Source organism: Salmo salar, chromosome ssa06 (genome assembly GCF_905237065.1).
Source record: "Salmo salar chromosome ssa06, Ssal_v3.1, whole genome shotgun sequence".
In the NCBI taxonomy this organism is placed as follows: Eukaryota; Metazoa; Chordata; class Actinopteri; order Salmoniformes; family Salmonidae; genus Salmo; species Salmo salar.
In genome coordinates, this window is record NC_059447.1 from 41,349,321 (window position 1) to 41,358,848 (window position 9,528).

Here is a 9,528-nt window from a genome sequence, read left to right on the forward strand (position 1 = left end):
CACCAAGATAGAACTGCCAAAGGGGGCGGTGTTGCAATCTACTGCAGAGATAGCCTGCAGAGTTCTATCTTATTATCAAGGTCTGTACTAAAACAATTCAAGCTTCTACTTCTAAAAATGTACCTTTCCAGAAACAAGTCTCTCACTGTTTTGCCTCTTGCTATAGACCACCCTCTGCCCCCAGCTGTGTCCTGGACACCATATGTGAATAGATTGCCCCCCATCTATCTTCTGAACTCGTGCTGCTAGGTGACCTAAACGGGGACATCCTTAACACCCTGGCCATCCTACAATCTAAGCTTGATGCCCTCAATCTCACACAAATTATCAATGAACCTACCAGGTACAACCCCAAATCCGTAAACACGGGCACACTCATAGATATCATCCTAACTAACTCGCCCTCCAAATACACCTCTGCTGTTCTCAACCAAGAACTCAACGATCACTGCCTCATTGCCTGCATCCTTAATGGGTCTGCGGTCAAACGACCACCCCTCATCACTGTCAAACGCTCCCTAAAACACTTCTGCGAACAGGCCTTTCTAATTGACCTGGCCGGGGTATCCTGGATGCGAGAAGGAATTTTACAGCAAGTAAAGTCATAATGCTCTACAGTGGGGGGAAAAAGTATTTGATCCCCTACTGATTTTGTACGTTTGCCCAGTTACAAAGAAATGATCAGTCTATAATTTTAATAGTAGGTTTATTTGAACAGTGAGAGACATAATAACAAGAAATAAATCCAGAAAAACGCATGTCAAAAATGTTATGAAATGATTTGCATTTTAATGAGGGAAATAAGCATTTGACCCCTCTGCAAAACATGACTTAGTACTTGGTGGCAAAACCCTTGTTGGCAATCACAGAGGTCAGATGTTTCTTGTTGTTGGCCACCAGGTTTGCACACATCTCAGGAGGGATTTTGTCCCACTCCTCTTTGCAGATCTTCTCCAAGTCATTAAGGTTTCGAGGATGACGTTTGGCAACTCGAACCTTCAGCTCCCTCCACAGATTTTCTACGGGATTATGGTCTGGAGACTGGCTAGGCCACTCCAGGACCTTAATGTGCTTCTTCTTGAGCCACTCCTTTGTTGCCTTGGCCATGTGTTTTGGGTCATTGTCATGCTGGAATACCCATCCACGACCCATTTTCAATGCCCTGGCTGAGGGAAGGAGGTTCTCACCCAAGATTTGACGGTACATTGCCCCGTCCATAGTCCCTTTGATGCGGTGAAGTTGTCCTGTCCCATTTGCGAATAATCGCACCAAATGTTGTCACCTTCTCACCAAGCTGCTTGGCGATGGTCTTGTAGCACATTCCAGCCTTGTGTAGGTCTACAATCCTGTCCCTGACATCCTTGGAGAGCTCTTTGGTCTTGGCCATGGTGGAGAGTTTGGAATCTGATTGATTGATTGCTTCTGTGGACAGGTGTCTTTTTTACAGGTAACAAGCTGCGGTTAGGAGCACTCCCTTTAAGAGTGTGCTCCTAATCTCAGCTCGTTACCTGTATAAAAGACACCTGGGAGCCAGAAATCTTTCTGATTGAGAGGGGGTCAAATACTTATTTCCCTCATTAAAATGCAAATCAATTTATAACATTTCTGACATGCGTTTTTCTGGCTATTTTTATTGTTATTCTGTCTCTCACTGTTCAAATAAACCTACCATTAAAATTATAGACTGATCCTTTCTTTGTCAGTGGGCAAACGTACAAAATCAGCAGGGGATCAAATACTTTTTCCCCCCACTGTATGTGGCTGCTATGAAATTGAACTGTGTGTGTGGGTGATCAGGGGTGTATTCATTCTGACGATTCGGTTGCAAAATGTTTCTTAAACAGAACGAAATGGGGCGGGACCTACCTGAATTTGCCCAATAGAAACTTTCAAAACGTTTTGCAACTGTTTGGACTAAAGATTACACCCCAGATCAGCTAGATGCAGGCAAGAGTGTGCAAGGCGGTTTTTAATGTGTCTCTGCCTGTCACCTTTATTACTCCAATTTGTCTCTCGACCTGGGCACCTACGGTATAAACTGTCATTTCTAAGCTATAGGTTGTAGCAATCTCTTGATTGGTATAGGACAAATTTGAGTATCATGTAGTAGCCTAAACCTATTGATGTTACATTGAGCTGGGTGAATGGGAATATGAATGACAGTCATCCAATATGCTGTAATAGAAATAAAGCCATGGTCATTTTTTAAATATTTCTTTATTTCACCTTTTTTTAACCAGGTAGGCCAGTTGAGAACAAGTTCTCATTTACAACTGCGACCTGGCCAAGCTAAAGCAAAGCAGTGCGACAAAAACAACAACAAAGAGTTACACATGGGATAAACAAACGTACAGTCAATAACACAATAGAGAACTCTATATACAGTGTGTGCAAATGTATTAAGATTTGGGCGGTAAGGCAATAAATAGGCCAGAGTGGCGAAATAACTACAATTTAGCATTAACACTGGAGTGATAGATGTGCAGAAGATGATGTGCAAGTAGAGATGCTGGGGTTCAAAAGAGCAAAAATGAATAACAATATGGGGATGAGGTAATTGGGTGGGCTATTTACAGATGGGCTGTGTACAGGTGCAGTGATCGGGAAGCTGCTCTGACAGCTGATGCTTAAAGATAGTGAGGGAGATATAAGACTCCAGCTTCAGTGATTTTTGCAATTCATTCCAGTCATTGGCAGCAGAGAACTGGAAGGAAAGGTGGCCAAAGGAGGAGTTGGCTTTGGGGATGACAAGTGAAATATACCTGCTGGAGCGCGTGCTACGGGTGGGTGCTGCTATGGTGACCAGTGAGTTGAGATAAGTCGGCGCTTTACCTAGCAAAGACTTATAGATGACCTGGAGCCAGTGGGTTTGGTGATGAATATGAAGCGACGAGGGCCAGCCAATGAGAGCATACAGGTCACAGTGTTCGGTAGTATATGGGGCTTTGGTGACAAAACGGATGGCACTGTGATAGAGTACATCCAATTTGCTGAGGAGAGTGTTGGAGGCTATTTTGTAAATGACATCGCCAAAGTCAAGGATCGGTAGGATAGTCAGTTTTACGAGGGTATGTTTAGCAGCATGAGTGAAGGAGGCTTTGTTGCAAAATAGGAAGCCGATTCTAGATTTCATTTTGGATTGGAGATGCTTAATGTGAGTCTGGAAGGAGAGTTTACAGTCTAACCAGACACCTAGCTATTTGTAGTTGTCCACATATTCGAAGTCAGAACTGTCCAGAGTAGTGATGCGAGACGGCCGGGCGGGTGCGGGCAGCGATCTGTTGAAGAGCATGCATTTCGTTTTACATGCATTTAAGAGCAGTTGGAGGCCACGGAAGGAGTGTTGTATGTCATTGAAGCTTGTCTGGAGGTTTGTTAACACAGTGTCCAAAGAAGGGCCAGAGGTATACAGAATGGTGTCGTCTGCGTAGAGGTGGATCAGAGAATCACCAGCAGCAAGAGCGACATCTTTGATATATACAGAGAAAAGAGTCGGACTGAGAATTGAGCCCTGTGGCAACCCCATAGAGACTGCCAGAGGTTCTGACAACAGGCCCTCCAATTTGCCACACTGAACTCTATCTGAGAAGTAGTTGGTTAACCAGGTGAGGCAATCATTTGAGAAACCAAGGCTGTTGAGTCTGCCGATAAGAATGCGGTGATTGACAGAGTCGAAAGCCTTGGCCAGGTCGATGAAGACGGCTGCACAGTACTGTCTTTTATCGATGGCGGTTATAATATCGTTTATGGCCTTGAGCGTGGCTGAGGTGCACCCATGACCAGCTCGGAAACCAGATTGCATAGCGGAGAAGGTACGGTGGGATTCGAAATGGTCTGTGATTTGTTTGTTAACTTGGCTTTAGAAAACTTTAGAAAGGCAGGGCAGGATAGATATAGGTCTGTAACAGTTTGTGTCTACCCCTTTGAAGTGGGGGATGACCACGGCAGCTTTCCAATCTTTAGGGATCTCAGACGATACGAAAGAGAGGTTGAACAGGCTAGTAATAGGGGTTGCAATAATTGCGGTGGATAATGTTAGAAAGAGAGCGTCCAGATTGTCTAGCCCAGCTGATTTGTAGGGGTCCAGATTTTGCAGCTCTTTCAGAACATCAGCTATCTGGATTTGGGTGAAGGAGAAGCGGGGGGGGGGGGGCTTGGCCAAGTTGCTGCAGGGGGTGCAGAGCTGTTGGCTGGGGTAGGGGTAGCCAGGTGGAAAGCATGGCCAGCCATAGAAAAAATGCTTATTGAAATTCTCGATTATCGTAGATTTATCGGTGGTGACAGTGCTTTCTAGCCTCAGTGCTGTGGGCAGCTGGGAGGAGGTGCTCTTATTCTCCATGGACTTTACAGTGTCCCAAAACTTTTTGGAATTTGTGCTACAGGATGTAAATTTCTGTTTTAAAAAGCTATCCTTTGCTTTCCTAACTGTCGGTGTATATTGGTTCCTAATTTCCCTGAAAAGTTGCATATCGTGGGGGCTATTCGATGCTAATGCAGTACGCCACAGGATTTTTTGTGCTGGTCAAGGGCAGTCAAGTCTGGAGGGAACGAAGGGCTGTATCTGTTCTTAGTTCTATTTTTTTTGAATGGGCAATGCTTATTTAAGATGGTGAGGAAAGTACTTTTAAAGAATAACCAGGCATCCTCTACTGATGAGGTCAATATCCTTCAATTAGAAAGACCTGTTCGCAGAAGTGTTTTAGGGAGCCTTTTACAGTGATAAGGGGTGGTCGTCTGACCGCGGACCCATTACGGACACAGGCAATGAGGCAGTGATCGCTGAGATCCTGGTTGAAGACAGCAGAGGTGTATTTAGAGGGCAGGTTGGTCAGGATGATATCTATGAGGGTGCCTGTGTTTACGGATTTAGGGTTGTACCTGGTAGGTTCCTTGATAATTTGTGTGAGATTGAGGGCATCTAGCTTAGATTGTAGGACGGCCGGGGTGTAAAGCATATCCCAGTTTAGGTCACCTAACAGTACGAACTCTGAAGATAAATGGGGGCAATCAATTCACATATGGTGTCCAGGGCACAGCTGGGGGCTGAGGGGGGTCTATAACAAGCGGCAACAGTGAGAGACTTATTTCTGGAAACGTGGATTTTTAAAAGTAGAAGATCGAACTGTTTGGGCACAGACCTGGATAGCATGACAGACCTCTGCAGACTATCTCTGCAGTAGATTGCAACTCCGCCCCCTTTGACGGTTCTATCTTGGCGGAAAATGTTTTTTGATTTAGATTTTTATTCTCTTTTAGTCCCCATTTGGACTAATCTTCCAAGAGTCCTTAAACATTAAAATACAATTTATAATACGAACACATTTTCACATACAGTGCCTTGCGAAAGTATTCGGCCCCCTTGAACTTTTTGACCTTTTGCCACATTTCAGGCTTCAAACATAAAGATATAAAACTGTAATTTTTTGTGAAGAATCAACAACAAGTGGACACAATTATGAAGTGGAACTAAATTTATTGGATATTTCAAACTTTTTTAACAAATACAAAACTGATAAATTGGCCGTGCAAAATTATTCAGCCCCTTTACTTTCAGTGCAGCAAACTCTCTCCAGAAGTTCAGTGAGGATCTCTGAATGATCCAATGTTGACCTAAATGACTAATGATGATAAATAGAATCCACCTGTGTGTAATCAAGTCTCCGTATAAATGCACCTGCTCTGTGATAGTCTCAGAGGTCCATTTAAAGCGCAGAGAGCATCATGAAGAACAAGGAACACACCAGGCAGGTCCGAGATACTGTTGTGGAGAAGTTTAAAGCCGGATTTGGATACAAAAAGATCTCCCAAGCTTTAAACATCCCAAGGAGCACTGTGCAAGCGATAATATTGAAATGGAAGGAGTATCAGACCACTGCAAATCTACGAAGACCCGGCCGTCCCTCTAAACTTTCAGCTCATACAAGGAGAAGACTGATCAGAGATGCAGCCAAGAGGCCCATGATCACTCTGGATGAACTGCAGAGATCTACAGCTGAGGTGGGAGACTCTGTCCATAGGACAACAATCAGTCGTATACTGCACAAATCTGGCCTTTATGGAAGAGTGGCAAGAAGAAAGCCATTTCTTAAAGATATCCATAAAAAGTGTCGTTTAAAGTTTGCCACTAGCCACCTGGGAGACACACCAAACATGCGGAAGAAGGTGCTCTGGTCAGATGAAACCAAAATCGAACTTTTTGGCAACAATGCAAAACGTTATGTTTGGCGTAAAAGCAACACAGCTCATCACCCTGAACACATCATCCCCACTGTCAAACATGGTGGTGGCAGCATCATGGTTTGGGCCTGCTTTTCTTCAGCAGGGGCAGGGAAGATGGTTAAAATTGATGGGAAGATGGATGGAGCCAAATACAGGACCATTCTGGAAGAAAACCTGATGGAGTCTGCAAAAGACCTGAGACTTGGACGGAGATTTGTCTTCCAACAAGACAATGATCCAAAACATAAAGCAAAATCTACAATGGAATGGTTCACAAATAAACATATCCAGGTGTTAGAATGGCCAAGTCAAAGTCCAGACCTGAATCCAATCGAGAATCTGTGGAAAGAACGGAAAACTGCTGTTCACAAACGCTCCCCATCCAACCTCACTGAGCTCAAGCTGTTTTGCAAGGAGGAATGGGCAAAAATTTCAGTCTCTCGATGTGCAAAACTGATAGAGACATACCCCAAGCGACTTACAGCTGTAATCGCAGCAAAAGGTGGTGCTACAAAGTATTAACTTAAGGGGGCTGAATAATTTTGCACGCACAATTTTTTTTTTTTTTTTTTTTTGAAAAAGTTTGAAATATCCAATAAATTTCGTTCCACTTCATGATTGTGTCCCACTTGTTGTTGATTCTTCACAAAAAATTACAGTTTTATATCTTTATGTTTGAAGCCTGAAATGTGGCAAAAGGTCGAAAAGTTCAAGGGGGCCGAATACTTTCGCAAGGCACTGTATAACACACTATTACAAGCATACATAATGTACTAACATAATGACCCAATAAATTCCTTAATCTAAAAAATATTGATTCTTCATCTACTATAGTCCCACAACATTTCTATGTATTATATTTAAATCGTTTTAAAATAATGTTTAAATGTATATATTGAAAGGTTTCTGGTTTGCTCAGTTCATTTATTCCATTTCTTTATTGCTCTAAATTGAAATGTTATTTTGCCTATTTCTCTTTTCTGTCTGGATAATGCATAGATGGTGGACAATCTATTCCTAGTATTTACGGAATGTCTGTCTCTTACCAACTGAATACCATTGTGAATAGAACTTGGCCGTTTTAAATTATGTATATTATGAAATAAAATAAGCATGTTTTTTTCAATTATCTTGTCGATTGATGACCAACCAAGAACATTGCGCATGACTGCAACAGAAGAACCATATCTCCACCTTAAAACAATCCTTGCTGCTTTGTTCTGTGCAATCTGCAACCTCCTAACTTCACTTGATGATGCATTTCCCCAGACCACAGAACAGTAGTTCACCTGACTCTCAATTAATGCTTGTGTTATTTGCTGAATAATTTTTCCTGGTAAATATTTAGCTATCCTTCTGATTATGCATGCTGTTTTAATATTTTTTTTTACATAGATTAGTTATTTGAGACGATCATGATAAGCAGTTGTCTAGCTGCACTCCCAATAGTTTGGTTTCTGCCACTTCTTCAATTAGTACTCCTCCCATACATAATTGTATCCCATGCTGTTTTGGCCTTTTCCTAGTGGAACAGACCAACATAACTTTGGTTTTCTTGGTGTTTAAAACAAGTTTATTTTGGCAAACCCACTCCCTGATATTCTCCAAATCTCCTTGTAAAGCTTGCTGTGCCTGTTGAACCGATTGTCTTGCTGCATAAATTGTAGTATCATCTGCAAATATAGTAGCTTGAGTTTCAGCTAATGCATAGGGAAGGTCGTTGGTATATATTAAATAAAGAAGTGGCCCAAGGCAGCTGCCCTGCGGTATTCCACAGTTTAACACAGTTTAGAAAATGAACCATTGATATAGGTGGACTGTTTCCTGTCAGTTAGAAATTACTGTACCCAATTTAATGCTACCTCCTTAAAACCATAATGCATTAATTTTGTCCAAATTATTTCATGATCCACTAAATCAAATGTTGCACTGAAATCTAAAAAATACTAAAAATAGTACACCCAAAATGTTGTAGTTGGTGATGGAAATTTCAGAATTTTTGGTTGCCTTCCTAATCCAGGATTCAGACACGGCTAGGACATCAGGGTTGGCAGAGTGTGTTAAAGCAGTGAATAAAACAAACTTAGGGAGGAGGCTTCTGATGTTAACATGCATGAAACCAAGGCTTTTACGGTCACAGAAGTCAACAAATGAGAGCACTTCCTAACTTGACATGTCTGGTAAAGACTCTGCATCAAAACTCAGCAGGACAGACAGTATCTTCTCTGTTACACCACGCTCTCCACCGGGTCTGCGTCACACCAAACGGCAGGTGTCAAAGACACCGGGAATCTTCAATTTCAGTTGGTTCTCAACACTTAACACCAGCCCAATTATCACTCCTTTCAACGGCGCTCAGCTCCGGAGAGCATAGCAAATCAAAGTTCTTGTCCCAAGACGCATGGTGTGGAGCGCCCTCTCCCTCAGGGCAGAAGAAAATAAATAACAGATTCAACAGTCCCCAACCTCTTCTCCACCCATCCTGACACCACATATGGATGAGCCAGAAGGCAAGGATCCATTCTCTCCAGAACCATCCTTGTCATCATCGGAAAGAGGCCCAAACTCAGCAGGTTACATTTTGGATCTACCGGAGAACATTTTTGCCTTTTTGTATTTGACGACCATTTTCCTCACCACATCGCTTCCCTTTAAGCTCAGCTCCTTTACTTCTTCCCCACTGTCCATTTCAACATCTCCACGCTCTTTCTGCTACTACAGCGGATGAAGGAGCAAACTGTTCAAATGGTTCTTGTATCTTGAATTTTCCGCCATGTGGCGTCGACTCAAAAAACTCTACCAGCCGCCATTACAATTCTTCTTCGATATGATATGATGACGGTCCACAAACAAACGTTTAAAGTGCACCTACTGTAATCATGATCTGACCAATTCTGTACTACCATGAACATAAAATTCTAAACCAAAATAAATCCCTAACTTCTACCACACCCTCCCCCCTCGCCCAAAAACCTCTCCCCAACCCCATTAAACTTGATCTATATCCTGCTGAAACACTCCACCCTTAGGATTGTTCAGCATGTCAACAACCATTTCAACAGTAACATCTGTTACCCCCAATATCTCTTTTGCCGTCTCCACAATAACCTTCAGCCTGGCATTTCTGCTTTCCACAACCCGAGTTGTACTGTTAACCTTACCAACAAAAGCTATGAAGTCAACTTTATTCATTATCAAAGTTTCCTTCAAGGTTTCTGAACAGGCCTCGAAACCATGCCAGGACCATCAGATTAACTGTTTTTAATGAAGCCAGCAATGCAAATAATTCATCTCAGTGATTGACAGTAT